Source organism: Canis lupus, chromosome 7 (assembly GCF_011100685.1).
Source record: "Canis lupus familiaris isolate Mischka breed German Shepherd chromosome 7, alternate assembly UU_Cfam_GSD_1.0, whole genome shotgun sequence".
NCBI classification, from domain to species: Eukaryota; Metazoa; Chordata; class Mammalia; order Carnivora; family Canidae; genus Canis; species Canis lupus.
In genome coordinates this window covers 51,536,248-51,552,860 of record NC_049228.1, presented here as the reverse complement: position 1 = coordinate 51,552,860, position 16,613 = coordinate 51,536,248, and the positions used below count along the sequence as shown (strand labels likewise).

At 36.0% G+C, this 16,613-nt stretch overlaps 1 long non-coding RNA gene across 1 annotated transcript in view; it reads left to right on the top strand.

Moving 5' to 3' along the window:
• Nucleotides 1-1,849: 1,849 nt before the first annotated feature.
• The window catches only part of LOC119872587, a 95,765-nt gene continuing 81,001 nt past the window's right edge, over nucleotides 1,850-16,613 (top strand). The window contains exons 1-2 of the long non-coding RNA XR_005362473.1: nucleotides 1,850-1,882; nucleotides 2,059-2,304. This is a non-coding gene — a long non-coding RNA (uncharacterized LOC119872587). The remainder of the gene's footprint in view (nucleotides 1,883-2,058; nucleotides 2,305-16,613) is intronic.

Genomic DNA, 16,613 nt, shown 5'->3' with positions numbered 1-16,613 from the left:
AGGCCATATTTCTAGTTACAGTCATATTCTGAGATACTGGGATTAGGACTTCAACTTGTAAATTCTGGGAGAACACAGTTCAGCTCATAACACCCAATTTTAGCTATGTTCTCTTTTGTCTATATAGCGCACCCTATGATTTATGTTCGAAGAGCTGTGGCTAATAGGCAGCAAAGAAGGGAAAATACCAAGGTATTTGGGTAACAATCAATGAAAGAATCAGCAACAGTTTCACCCATACTTCCTTCTATATGAAAATTGTTAACCTAGGCAGCAAGGTAAATCAAACTATAAATTAGTTTATTAGATGGTGAAGATGGATAAGTTTATCTAGCACATTCAAGATTATATTAAGTGTCCAATATGTGACACGGACATTAAGTACTATAGCATTTTGGTGGAGGAAATTATTTTGTCCAGCTGAATTTACAGATAATTTGTTAGGAATATCTTATAGAGAAAAATTCTAGAACGAGGTTGACCTGGAAAAATGATTATTAACTCAACAAGTGGCTAAGAGGAAGAGGGCTGTAGAGAAGTCTAGAACAGCATCAGTAAAGGCAAGGGACAGAAAGAAAGAATGACTTCTTCCAAGAATAGTGAGTATGTTTTTAACACACAAGGGAAGCTGTGCAGAGGAGAGTGACAAGCAAGGTTGGAAAGATTGGAAAGATAGCATGGGATAAGAATGCTGGGACTTTAGATATTGTAATGTGTGTCTGCTCATGCAGCCTTGCAAGAGTTAAGCTGAACACTTTTCTGTTGGAATTTTCTGATGTCTCTGAGTTGGCCATCTAAGCTCTCCTCCTGAATTAATACAGGGTTTGGGGTGACCTGGAAGGTCAACTCTTAAGATAATTAGTACCAAAGAGCTGCACTTTTGCCATGCTGCCATTTCAGCCTTCTCACAATCTAGCAATTTTTCATGATAAATTGAATCTAATAACATATTTTTTGCGGCCAAGATACATGGTGGATCATTGTCTTGTCACTTTGATAAAATGTTTGGGTTTTTTTCCTCCTGTCCAGACTTCATGATAGAGCAGGTGAAAAATCTACAGTTATGTCAAACCAAACACAAATATAACACTTTCCTGAAACAGGGACTTGAAAAAAATCATTAATTCTCTAAGCAAAATAATCCACAAATATTACTTGTGCCTCATGACTTGAAATTGATTTTGTTTGTATCATTGAGTTTTTAGGGTTCCTTAAAGCTGGTCGACTGGAGCTGTGGAGAGATGTAAATGAGGCAACAGTGTTTTATGCATGATGTGTCTACTCAAGTGTGTTGAATGAACACTTCTGGTATTCTTAACCTATATCTATCCCCTATATAAGTATAGGCTTTCTGTAATCCCAAAGAAAGGTTTGTGATGCGAAGTGTATCACAACATAGGGTTTGCAATTAAACAAACGGGATAAGTCTTGGCTCTGTCAATGAACTCTTGCAATCAGGGTTAAGTCATTGGGCCTCCCTACACCCAAATTCTGTATCTGTACGTGTAAAATGCAAAGTCTAACAGTGCTGAGAATATGAAATAAACACAAGGCATGAAAAGAACATAGCACAGTGCCTGGGACATAATAAGTGCTCACAAATAGCCGTATTTATAAAACGTCTCTAGATTTAAGATGCCCAGTTTAAAATGGATACTGATTTTTTTTTCATTGCACATGAGAAACTTTCATTTTTCCCTCTAAAGATAAATACTTTGAAATCATTAAAAGAAACAACAACAACAACAACAACAACAAAACCCCAAAACCAAAACTCTCGGTGACGCCACTTGGGCTGCGCCGCCTGCCGCATACTACTTCCGGTGTGTCATTTCCGGCGCGCCACGTCCCTCGTCGAGCCAGTCGGGCGGGAAGGCGCTAGGTGAGGCTTGCGGTGGGCCCTCGGGCCTCTCTTCCGCTAACCTTGAGCGGTCGGTCCTGTAAGCCCCCGCTCCAAGAATAGTTGTGCAGATCTGTTTCTGCGCCTTCTATACCAGTAAGGAAGGCCCTTGCGCCTCCATTGTGCAGTTTTGGAATGGGCCTTTCTCATTTTCGTAGGCTCCTCCCTGCTGGCGGCTGTAGCAGCGACGCAGGCCGCCTCGCTGGGCTTTTCTGGCCTGGGTCCTCGGCGTCGCGGAGTTTCTGGGCGGATTTTACCACGTGCGCCTTGCCGAATCTGCATGCAGTACCAGGGGTACTCCTACGGTGCCATTCCAGACTTTCATGCGAAGCTCCCGCTTCAGTCCGGAACACGGAGCCACCGGATGCCAGAGCCCGGCCTTAAGACATGGAGCAGAAACCAAGGTAAGGCCTAAGGAGTTGTGCAGTTTGCACTTGTTGGACACAACAGTGGCCAGATTTTACGGGTCCATCCTAGAGATGTCAACTGAGCTGACAGACGAGCTCGCCTTTTCATCTCCTGACCCCAGCTAAAGCTCCTGGTAAGTTTTTCAACCCGATTCTATCCACAATTCTATCCACAATTCCTGTGTTATCATGGAATTGTAGCATTGTTAATTGTATGGGAAAATGGGAGATTTATTTTGCAGAGGAAAACGTTGCCAGCCTTTGAGATTTCAGCGTCTCTTCTAAATAGTCCTCATTGCCGATTTGTTCTTGTGGCAGATGGGAAAATGCAGTATGTTGGATTTACGTTTCGAAGGAATTTATCTTGAAAATATCTAAGTATTTTGTCCTCCACACTCACCTCTAACTATGCGTGTTCTAGTGGAAGGCCTTGCGATCAAATATCAGTGTGGGCAAATTTGTAATACTTCCTGATTTGCATGATCAATGGCAACCAGGAGATTTTAGAACCTCAGAAGAAGTTTTCGAAATGTAAATACTTTGTTCATCAGTCCTTGACCAGCGCTGCTCTGGTTCACCAGTAGATGGGCCAACATTTAACTTGGGTTATTCTGTCTTTTGTAGATCAAGATGTTCTGTATATCATGTTTCTTGTTTTGTGTAGATTTCCCCACTATCCCTTTCATTTGCTGAATAACCTGGACCATGGCGCTGTAGAGTTTCCCCAGTTTAAATATTGCCAATTGCACGCAAATGGTGCCGTTCAACAAGTTCAGTGAGTTCTCTGTAGTTGCAGCAAATTGGCAGCTGGATTCAGATATTAGGTCAGACAACAATTCAATCCCTTTAGCAAAACTATAGGCAGTATTTGACAATGGCTTATGAAGTACATGATGTTTGGTTGTCTGTTTTTGTAATCTTAGCAACCATTGACTAATGCTTATATCTATTTATTAAATGAGAGTTGCAAAAATGGTAATATTCTAATTTTATCATACATGTTTTTGTTTATAAGTTGTTATGCTTTTAGAAAGAGCTAAGTCTGTTATTAATCTGTTACCCAACGTTGCAAGATGATATAGGGAATACAGAATAGCAGGTTGATTATTTCATGTTGTTTGCCAGTTTCGATGATAATGAATTGCTTTCTTATCATATGAAGGTGACCAATTTTAAAAATACAATTATGAAATCGTGGACTTAAAAGTATATGATGGATTTTATTGTAATTATTGGAATATACATTGTACCCTACTTGGCCAGTCGAGCCTCTTCAAGTGATATCTGGATCCTTTTGACATGACCTTTGTAGTGTTTGGTAGTTTACTTAACATTTAGTATTACAGAGTATATAAAACTCATCTGGTACGTTTGCTACCCCAGACTGGGGAACTGCTATGTCTCCAATAATCTCTGATAATTCCTTTTAGTGAGAAATGATATTTTAAGACTTCAATATGAACACTATGGGTGTTCACTTCTAATAGATTGATACACATGCACACACACAGAATATAAAATATACTTCAGTTTGGGTTCATACTGATATTTGCAATTAAAACTTCAGATTACAGAACTCACTATATTTGTCTCCTTTTTTTCCGTTCAAGGAAGAAAGGATTCTTCCTCACAAAGAATTCTGCTTCTCAATGACAGAGGAATTAAAATTAATCTATATCAGAATTACTGTTTTTTTGTGTGTGACATATTCCAGACACAACAATCTGAGAATAACAATACTAATACCACCTATATTATTATAAGAGCCATTAAAATTATTCTTGAATAAGCTCTCTTCATTCTCATTTTTTTCTGATAGCTGGACTTTATATATCAGAATATATAGTTATTAGACCTATGCTCTCTTTCTCTTAGACAATAATTATTATTAGTTCTACAAATAACCATATATTTTTGCTCACCATAAACCTGTGTCACTGTCTCTCTAGTTATTTTGGTTGCCTAATACTCATTCTTCTGTAGATTGTGCTCATGGGGGTAATACCTCTTTTTTTCATGCTGATAACAGTGCCTTTTATTTTTGAGTCATTTTTTTCTAGGTATAAAATCTTTGGCTCATGCTTTCTTTTCTCATGACTTAAATATGTTATTTTCTTTTACTATGGAATAAATAATTGCAAAAAATGCTAATAATAATCTATTTCTATTCTCCTTATAAATTATTTGTTATTTTTTTCTAGAAGCCCCCATTTATTCATTTATTTAACTTGAAATCTAGTACTTTTACTAGAATATGTTTTGATGTTAGGTTGATGTACTCAGATACATGGTATACTCTTTCAATATGGGATTTCAAATATATATACATCTGTGCACACAGAGAGATTGGTATTTGTTTTGTTTCCTTTATAATGTTTTTACAACTAATGTTTCCTAATACAATTGAGCTTTGAACAGTGTGGGGTTGGGGCCCTCTATGCAGTTGAAAATCCAGTAACTGTTGACTCCTCTCAAAAACTTTACTACCTCCTACTGTTGACTGAAGCCTTACTGAATAACATAAAGTTGTTTAACACGTATTTTGTATATAATACATATTATATGTTTGATTCTGAGTATGGATTAAGTTAAAGAAAAGAAAATGTTATCAAGGAAATCATGAGAGAAGTAAAATTACAACATTGTATTGAATCGAAAAAGATCTGCTTATAAGTGGACCCACATAATTCGAATCCTTGTAATTCAAGGATCAACTGTATATGTATGCTCAGTCATCTTTCTCAGTATTTGACACTTTTCACTTGAGTACTTTTTGTCACATTTTCATTTAAAAATTTGATTTTACTGCACAATAGCATGAGCTGGGACATATATATAGATTCCTTTAGTAGCCACCACAATCAGTATCTAGGTACTGGATGAGGTGATGCTACAAAACTCTTTTATGCTGCCCCTTTATAGGAAATACTCTCCATAACCCCAATCCCTAGAGCCCTGATTTGTTCTCATCATTTTTCCCCCAGAGTGTGATTCAGTGAAATCATATAACATGCAACTAATTGATACCTGTTTCCTTCATTCAATATAGTACCTTTGAGATCCTTTCAAAGTCTAGGCATTCTTGTATGTGTATATGAATGTATATGTGTGTGTGTGAGTGGATTCCATGAGTTTTTCTACAATGATCATGTCATCATGTCCCTATCTAATCTGTCATTTTTAAATTTCTTTTTCTTGTCTTATTACACTGGATAGGTTCCCATAGGAATCTGAATAGGATTGATGAGAGTTGACATCTTTGCTTTGACCCCAGTCTTAGGGGAAAATATTCAGTCTTTTACCTCTAAGTATAATATGTTAGCTATAGATTTTTGTAGATGATCATTTGTCAGGAAGTTCTCTTCCATCCTAGTTGGGAGGTTTTTTTTTTTTTTAAGATTTTATTTATTTATTCATAATAGACATAGAGAGAGAGGCAGAGACACAGGCAGAGGGAGAAGCAGGCTCCATGCCAGGAGCCTGACGTGGGACTCAATCCTGGGACTCCAGGATTGCGCCCTGGGCCAAAGGCAGGCGCTAAACTGCTGAGCCACCCAGGGATCCCCTAGTTGGAAGTTTTTATCATGATTTGATGTTGAATTTTATAAATTGCTTCAGTTAATATACATCTTGTTTTTCTTCTTTAGTCTTTTATTGTGGTGGATTTTACCTACTGATTTTTTTAATGTTAATTCAGACTCATATGATAAAACCCAATTGGGGTGTATTAATATTTTGTATATTACTGGGTATAATTTACTAAGTTTTTTTAGAATTTGTATATGTATACTCATGGAAGATATTGGTCTATAGCATCAAAAAAACTTTTTTCCCCCACTAATTAGTAGCTTAATCATAGTGTTCTTGTGTGTGTGTGTGTGTGTATTTATATTTACTTATTTATTTATGAGAGACACAGAGAGAGAGAGAGAGAGAGAGAGAGAGGAGAGAGAGAGAGAGACAGGCAGAGGGAGAAGCAGGTTCCATGCAGGAAGCCTGACATGGGACTCGATCCCCGGTCTCCAGGATCACGTCCTGGGCTGAAGGAAGCGCTAAACTGCTAAGCCTCTGGGGCTGCCCCTTGTGTGTGTTTAAAGACAAACGTGTACCACTCAAAAGTGAGCCTAAGTCATCAAAGCACTTAAGGAATTACATTACTGACATCTGTGTTCTCTCCAATCATCCAAATACTTTGTGCATACTGGAATCACCTTTTTCAGTCCACTGGCCAGAGGAATGATGGGCCTGCAGTTTCCCTTCCTATAACTGCCCTTGCAGTAAGACTCAAGAACCTTCCCTTTCCTTGGAAGTTCTTAGATTAAGGGCCAAGGTCAGTCAAGGCTTTTAAAAATTACAGTACAAAACAATTGACAAAAATAAATGTAAAGTGGCTGATGGTTATACAAAATTACTCTTACTGATTTGGAAAAGAGGAAGGAAGGGGAAGATTAATTCAGAACCACTTTGATTAAGACTGTATTTGGCTAAGGCTGAATTAAACTCCCCTAGACTTACTTCTCCAAGTGGGTACTTCCTTAGACCACTGCACATAAGTCTTCAGTCATTTCTTTAGTCACATGCAATTTACAGGATAAGTTTTAAGTTTTCAGGAGTAATACAAAAAGCATTAAATAGAAAACCATCACATTTTTATATTCCTATTTTCTCCATGTATGACAAGAATGTTTCAAGAGGTAGTCTGTTGAAACCATTTAGAGGCTCCTTAAGTGTGTTGTGCATCCATGCTAATTATAGAGCTTATCATACTTTCCAGTAAACATGTAATGTAGCAAACATTTTTACTTAAATACTCCTTTCTTTCTCTCTATTTTGTGATAGCTGGAGACTTTAGAAAGCATAAACACCTTATCCTGAATCTTGATATAGCCAAAATTGAGAGACGTAGGATTCTGTGAATGCTTCAAGATTTTTTCAGCATAAACACTGAAATGGCACAGGAAAAACTGTCATTAGGGTAGGGTTTCAGTCTTGACTTTGATTTTATTTTCTTTTATTATTTTTATATTTTATTTATTTATTTTTGGTCACTGGTCATTTTATCTGCACCTGTTTCATTATCTTTGAACTAGAAATAACCCATGTCAAAACATATCTTCCAGTTATAAAATAATGGATATAGATAACTTTAGATAACTATAAAAGTCATTTGGAATTTATGTGGAAATGTTTAAGGATTAAATTACACTAATTATGCACAATAGCACAACAAAAAAGACATAGAGAAAACTTGATCTTGATTTGCGTGTAGTGACCAATTCATTCAAGCTTGAGCCTTGTTTCTAGGTATAAACCTACACTATCTACTTAATTTAGAAGGTATAAGAGTGACTCTGTATATCTACTACATTTCAGATGAACACTGAGGGGGGCACTTGATGGGATGAGCACTGGGTGTTATGCTATATGTTGGCAAATCGAACTCCAGTAAAAAAAAAATATATATATATATATATATATATATATATATATATATATACCAAAAAAAAAAAAAAAAAAAAAGGAGAGATAACTCTCCCATACAATTTGCTGATAGTAGATCTTCAAGTAAGAATGAAAGACAGCACTCATAAGGTAGAGAAGAATGCTCATTCATACAACTTTTTTGTCTTTGGAATGCCTTGCCCTTTTTCATTATCAAATTTCTGTTCCTCCTTCAAAATAGTTCTCATATTCCACCCTTTTTAAAAAAAATCTAAAATCTAAATCTTTCATTGCTTCAGTTTGACTTTTTATGTGTATCTGGACTCCCCAGGTCAATATCCTATCATTTATAATATCATGTGATAAATATTAAATTGGTTATCTTTCATTTTTTTTAATACTCTACCCATGTTGAAAACATGTAGCATTTTTATTTCTCAGTAACTCTGCACATAACCCACTTCCTGGTTTGGAAGGCTTCCTGTCTGTCTACTTGGAAAATTTCTGTTTATCTCTTGTCTTATGTGCTTCTGTGAATTCTCCTCAGACTCATCTGAGCCTGCCATTAGTACTATTTTATCCTCCTGCCATTAGTACTATTCCTCAACTCTATGTTTCTTCAGCACAGGAAATAAGCATTTTCATCATATTCATGCCTTCAGCATATCAAATATGCTTGTACAATGAGCAGTTTATTGTAAAGCTGATGCCACATAGCAGGTGATCAGTACATACATTTAATTGCTTTATTAGGAATAATGAGTATATAATAAACTGTGCATATTTAAAGTGTATACTTCAGTGGGTTCTGATGTATACTTCCGTGAAACCATCACTACAATCAAGATCATCACCACATTCATCAAAGAAATATTTATTTAATGAAAAATATGGTTTAGTCTTAAGTGCTGATAACATTTATTCTCTTATATAAAACCAAATTCAGAAATGAATATGCTGAGTACGTACCTCATGCAAGTCACTGCAGAGATTGAAAGTATGCAGAGATGAATAGTGGCTACCCCACTTCTTAAGACACTTGCTCTCTGGTTCTGATTCTAGAATAGAAATGATTTTTTACATTCACCAAATATTGTCCATTGCCTGTCAAATCTTGCCTGTGTATGCAGTTTAGAACAGATGGAAGGTCATCCTCAGAAGCAGTTCATAGGATGAAGGGCTGGAGATCCCAGAGATCCTGAAGAGTGAGGATGATACGTTGCGGGAATGCAGTTGTCATGAATGCAGTTGTCACCAAGTGACAGAAATGAGGCCAGGAGTAGAACCAAGGTTAGAGCTGGAATCAGGATGAAGTAGTATGTGGGAGATTGATCAGTTAATGGAAAAAAATAGAAGAATGAAAATAATAGAATAAAAAAAGATGTATAGAATGGAATTGATTGAAAAACTTATGAAATTAAGTCCACAAATACTGGTCAAGAAATATAATGCATTTTTTTTATATATATAGTCTTCCATATACTTCTGGGTCAAGCCTTGGGTAGAGAAGATTCCATGAGGCTTCATAGAAGCATCTAAATGGTCTGGATGCCCCACATTTATGGTTAATTGATTTTGACTTCAACCTACAATTTGCCCCATTCTATTAGAATGTATCCAGACTTTCAACTTAAAATTCAGTGTAACCCAGAACACATATAGAAATTATTACTCTATGCTTCCATTCAACTGGTTGGTCTCCTTCCACTATATTTACTAATCTAAGTTCCATGATATTTCAATTCATTCTCAAATTGCTCTCTCATAATGTTCTCCCTATCCTGGTTACTTTTCTTACTGTTTATTTCTTTTTGCTGTCCTAGTTTTTATTTAAAGCATAACACTGGTCTGAACCCTTTGTCAATGCCTTCTACAAACCTTCTAACTGTCATCTCCCTCCATCTTCTTTCTGTTTATTCCTAGCACTGAGTATTTGGGCCATACATTTTGTATTTTTGTTTTTCATTTTATTCCAAAGGCTGTTTATTACAAACTATCTTGGCATTGGTTTCAGTTGAATTCATGCATATTAGTTTCCTTCTACAACAGGATTTATGAGCACCTCAAGTACAGAAGAAACATCTCAACAGTGTCTCACATAACAGTAGGGCTAGATATTTACAGAGTCCCAGTTAATTATAGATATTTGCAATCTCATATTCTTTCACATCTGGGTTGATAATAGGTTAGTGATGGGCTTCAAGCTTTCTTATGGCTTCCAAACAAGGAGTTCTCTCCCTCCTGAGAGAAGTGAATCATTGAAAGCAATGCGCAAGGAACGGAAGTTTAAAGCAAGGTGGATGGACCTTGAGTGAAAACAGGAAGATTTAGGATACCTGCAGAAAGACAAGTCAGCATTATATAGAGACGAATTAATACTTTGGGATTAAACTGTCTGTGAAGGATAGAAGCATGGCAGACTAAAAATAGGCATGGAGTAATTCAGAAGCTAATCAGCCTCTGTCACAGATAAAATTAATAAGTAAAAAAGTTTTAACAAGACATTAGCCGTCTGAACAGCCCAGAAGGCCTGGGGAGGGAGATGAGAGTATTATGGCTGCAGCATTAACATCACTGTTATTAGGTTGGTGATGATTAACAGGATGTGGTTCCACAGGGAGCAAGGTGAGTCTTCATAGGACAGCACTATGTCAGAAGATGATGGTCTCAAATTGGATAGCAAAGGTGAACTGTCTTTCAGGAGAGACATCAGGCCCAAGGACACAAAAATGAGGCTGGACCAGCCTGGGCAGTAGTAAGAGTAATACTAGGAAAAAAAATAAAAATGATGTAAAATTAAAGTTAGGCATAGATTTATGACAAATAGCCACACCTGTTAGCCTTTGATTTCCATTCCATTCATATTTTGGGACTGTTGGGCCTAAGTTTCTTTTGGGTTTACTCCTTTCAGATTTTATGATAATGAATAAATTAATCTATGAAGCAGAAAACCAAGGACTTCATAACTGCTTAACCCAGGTAACGATAAGAATGTTTTCTATCATTCATTATCAGGAGAAATTGTTTAAAAGCTCCTTGCATTAAAGTCTAGTGTTAGGTGCCCCGTGAAATGAAAAGAAAGGCTTAAGCCTAGCTTTTCATGGAAGTTGACAATGTAGTAGAAGAGGAAACACCACAGATAAAAAATACTCTGATAATTAATGTGTAACTGGTGACAGCTTTATGGAACTGTAATGGTATAATCCTTTGGGATATGAGTATGTCTAAAGTGGGATGAATATGTTGGTGTGTAAAACTTTTGCACAGATGAAGATTTTGATGAAGATTTTGAAGTACCAAGGGGAAGGGGTATAATTTGATGGGAAGAGAATGGTGAATTCAAAGGCTGGATTAAAGACTGAAAGTTCAGAGGAATTATGCTGGTTGATAAAATGTGTGTGTATTTAATCAGACATTGCCTTATACTTTGTAAAGTTGGACATATGCTCTTAGAAACAAAATACTATATTATTATGTCAGGTTTCTGTAACTTATATTAAAAAGTCTTTCTGATATAATACCTATTTTCCACCACCACAAACCCTCTGAACTTAGAGAAAGTTTTTAAATACAAGTTACAGAAATCTGTTTAAAAAGGACTTAAGGTATAAGGAATAGTACATTCTTACCTAACAAATTTAGGAAGTGGAGAGTTTTCAGATCTCATACAGTCAGGACTCCAACTCTGTTTCTCTGTTTCAGAAATGCCCCATTCTGTGCCTTCACTTAGTCTTCTTTCATGCTTTCAAAGATGAAGCCAAAAGCTCCTAGTGTAAGAGAGAACCTTACTTCCCAGTTATCTCTTGAATTAAAGGAAATATATTCTTAGAAGTACCCAGAAACCTTATTTTTTTAGAGAGCAAGTGGTTCGCATGCCCATTTCTACACCAAAAAATAGCATAGAGTACAGTATTAGTATGCTGTACTTCGACAAATAGCCTATCCCTGGAGCTAGGATGAAATCCGCAACCTCTCAATCAACTTGAGTAGTAGGGAAAAGGAAAGATTCTTGAATGCCATCAGGTTTCTGATAAGAAACATAAAGGAGGGAAAGCATACTGGTGGGCAGTCAACAGTGACCATAACAAATATCCAGAGTCAACTATTAGATTCCATCAAATAGATTCCTGTTCCGGTCTCTTATAGGAACATTGAGCTAGAAGTAAGGAGACCTTGAGGCCAAACCTTGTAGCAAACTAAGGAATTGTTTTTTATCTGTCTGACATTTCTCATCTTTTATGTATGTATGTGTGTATGTATGTATTTGTATTTGAAAGAGAGCAAGCGAGTACACATGAGTGAGGAGGAGAGAGAGGGGGAGAAGCAGACTCCCACTCCCCACTGAATAGGGAGTTTGGTGTGGGCTTGATCCCAGGACACTGGGATCATGACCTGAGCTGAAGGCAGATACTTAACCAGCTGAGCCACCCAGGCACCCCTGTTTATCATCTTTTAAACAAGAATAATTTTGGTAGCAGCAAAGTCTTTGGGTAGTTATGAAGGTGGAAGGTGGTAAAGTGTGAGGAGCACTTTAAAGTCTCTTTAGTCTGTGAGGCTCTGTTCTACTGCCTCTTTGTGCACTTTCATTACTGTGTGCTTTTAGAATTTTTAGAATTCTTAGGTGATCTTTCAGACACTGAATCGTTGATTGCACTTAGACTTGTCTGCCTTTATCCTTTACTTGCCATCCTTTTATGTAAGCTTTGGGTGCCCAAATAACTCCATCTTCATTGGGTGATTGTTCCAGGCCAAACCTATTTTGTTTTGGGAAAACTGCAATATGTGTGTTTTACACAACTTTTTATATCCATGTAAACATCTTGTACATGTGACATTTGCAGCTGTTTACATGTGTTACTCTGTTGAAGCAACAAAGAAAATACTGATGATGAAAGAAATACAGGCATCTCAATAGCAAAAAAACAATCCAATTTAAAAATGGGGGGGGATCCCTGGATGGCTCAGCGGTTTAGCGCCTGCCTTTGGCCCAGGGCGCGATCCTGGAGACCCGGGATCGAGTCCCACGTCGGGCTCCCGGCATAGAGCCTGTTTCTCCCTCCTCCTGTGTCTCTGCCTTTCTCTCTCTCTCTCTCTCTCTCTCTAAAATAAATAAATAAATAAATAAATAAATAAATAAATCTTTTTTTAAAAAATGGGCAGAAGATATGAACAGACATTTCTCCATACAGATGGCCAATCAACACTTGCAAAGATTCTCAATATCACTATCAGGGAAATACAAATCAAACTTCAATGAGATATCACCTCACAACTGTCAGAATGACTAAAATAAAAAACACAAAGAAGAAATGTTGGTGAGGATGTAGAGAAAAAGAAACCCTTGTGCACTGTTGGTGGAAATGCAAACTAGTGCAGCTACTATGGAAAACAATATAGCGATTCCTCATAAAGTAAGACATTGAACTATCCTATGATCCAGTAATCACACTACAGGTATTTACCCAAAACATACCAAGCACTAACTCAAAGGGATACATGCACCTCTGTGTTTATAGCAGCATTATTTACCATAGCCAAATTGTGGAAGCAGCCCAAGTGTCTGTTGACAGATGAATGGATAAAGGTGTGATACACACATACACACACACACACACACACACACACACACAGAGGAATGTTATTCAGCCATAAAAAAGAATGAAATCTTGCCATTTGCAACAACATGGAGCTAGATAGAATAGCAGCCTACCTAGCATGTTCAAACAAGGAAAACATTTTATTTAGATATTTACAGGATTTATAGAGATAGTCCATGCTAAGTAGAAAAGGTACATGTCCTAGAGGATGATATTTGTGTCCTGGGTTTTGACTTTATTGCTTGTAATTTCATCATATTTACATAATTTTAGATTCTTAGTTCAATGTTCTCCTCTGTCAACGACTCTAGAGATATATTCAATTTCTTAATAAAATCGAGCTTTGCTACTCGAAAATATTAGCAAAGTATTGAATTCTCCACGTGGTAGAAAAAGGAAATTGGGTGATGTGATCTCTCTTGGCAATTCTACTCTACTTTCGTGTTTGATGGTTTTGAGTTTCTCATAGCCAGTTTGGAACAATTTAATGTTCCTGAGAGAATATTTTGGAAAAATGTCACTCATTTTATTCTAATTTCAGTATGCCAACTTGGTTTTCAAAAAAGATAAATATTATGCTCTATAAAATACATCTGAAGATATGTGTTGCAGATTGGACTTTGTATAGCTTTGGGAAGGTGACACACATTTTCCTTGTAAAGGGAGAGGATATGATCAATGGCTATAACTTCAGATCTTGAAGAATGACAAAATAACAGAGTTTGTTGAGGTAGGGATAGCATATTTGCATCAATGTATTAGTTGAATAATTGAGATTACTGATAACAGCAAGGAATTGTTAAGGCTTATTTCAGGTATAAAAGAAAAAGAAAAATGGCACCCAAATAATCAATTTTTATAAAAGTGCTGATGATGCCTGGAGGAAAAAAAACAAATTAAGTAAAATTAATAATTAAAATAACTACTTGACACTAAATGTAAACTGATAAAGGATGAATTAAGCTATTTAACTTCTCAAGTGATGTTGTTTTGCATCCCATGGACAGAGGATACTTTAAAGGTATGAATGAAAGAGACCTCTACATTCAGATAAGCGCTTTCAGTTTCTGTGGGAATTGAATACTTATTACAATAATTTAAGCTCATTCAAGACATTTCTAGAACTTCCTATTGCACCTTTCCACTACAGCCAATTTGTTAACTAGAAAATAATCAGTGCATATGTGGATATCATTAAATTATAATCATGTTCCTTTTTTGTATTTTGTCCAGTGTATGCAAATGAAATTTTCTCTTTCCCTAAAGTTTTATACCAGATTTAGGATATATTTAGCTTCAGGAGAGTTTTTTTTTTATTAAAAATTCAAGTATCTTTAATTTAAAGATTATTCTTAACCTTATTTTGGTTCAGGCTTATACAAAAATATTCACACAAAATTGCCACCCATACTAAATTATAATATGATAAAAATTTCTAATGAGATTAAACCAACTATTTGAGTGTCTATTTTTTTTTCTTTTTAAGGAATCATGGTTTATTTAGAACATTTGCTTAGTCCACATTATTTGTGGAGCAACACTTTTGGCCTATAATCATATTCTGCCAAGGGGCAAGATTAAAAGTCTAGTATTATTTAATCTCTGGCATATAAAGAGCTTAGAAGTCATCCTTACAACAAGAAAAAAGCTGAAAAAAACTGAAATCAATGACTTTTCTTGGATGCATTCAACCTAAAGAGAATTGAGGTTGCAAGGCAAACTGCTACACCAAAACCTGAAGAGACAAGCAAATACAGAGAAATAGTTGAGATCAGCTTACCTCAGTGCAGAAACCACTGGAGACATAAACTGTAGAAGAAACACTTAAAAGGTAATTTTGAGGAACTACTGGAGGCTGAATGTGTAAATAGCTTAAGAGTGAAACTTCTGGGGGCTACAGACATAGGAAGGACTTACACTTTTGTGGGTTTTACCTCCCAGGTAGCTCACTATGTTATCATGGTGAAAAGTCAAGAAAAATCATCTCATGTTTTTTGCAAGGGAAGAGGAAAAGTAATCGCTTTGAAATATACTCATTATGTTTTTTATAACTATACATACTTTCTAGTGAAAAATACTCGATCGGAGCCTATTTAAAATAAGTGGAGAGTCCAGTTATCCAACTCCAGCTCCATATAGTTTTCCTGTTACACCTAAGGGTAAGAAAAAGAAAAACTTATGACAAGGGACATAGGTACACTAAAAGATTTAATCATAATATAGAAAGCCTCCCTCCCTCATTCCTTTTTACCATATTAACAGGACTTCAGTATAAAACAGTGAACTAGAGCTGATGTGACTGCAAAACTCAGACTCAACTAAGATGAGTCTCATGACTCATGAATATATAAAGGAAACAAGGGAACCAAAAGTGAGAATACTAAATGAATTTGAGGACTTTGACATGTACAACTGTAGTTAAAATTAAAGATAGTTCAGTTTCTAGCCAGATGACATAAAAGCTTATACTTTAATACCTATTTATTTCAATTCCTGTTATCCAAAATATTGTATATTATATATATCTTTCAACAAAAATGTACCAGGGATGTTATAGACGGTAAAGGTATACTATCTGAAAAGACCAGAAAAGATCAGAAACAATTTCAGCTTTGACAGAGATGCTGGAATTAGCAGACAGGGAATTTAAAATATCTCTAAATGATAGTTAAGGACACTAATTAGAAAGGGAGACAACACAGACAACAAATGGGTAATATATGCAGAGAGACTGAAACAGAAAGAAAAGGAAATGCTGAAAATCAAAAACACTACAACAGAAATAAAGAATACCTTTGGTGGGCATATCAATAGTCATGTAAGTAGTTCTTAGGTAAAGAATTAAAGAACTTAAAGGTATGTCAATAGAAACTTCCCAAACTGAAATGAATTAAAATAAATAAAAAGAAAAGATTGTATAACTGACAAGATTTCAAAAACATGACATCAGTATAACTGGTATACAAGAAGAAGAAACAAAGTGATAGAAATATTTAAAGCAATAATTGCTGAGAACTTTCTAAAACTGACAGAAACCAGGTTACCAATCAGCATGTTCATAGACCATCAAGATAAATACCAAAAAATGTACAACTGGGCATGTAATACTCAAACTGTAGAAGATCAAAGACAAAGAGAAGATATTGAAAGAGGCCAGAGGGAAAAACTACCTTATGTATAGAGGAAAAAGGATAAAATTTACAGTTTTGTTTTTTTTCCCAAATCATGCATACAAGAAGAGAGTGGAATAAAATATTTAAAGTTTTA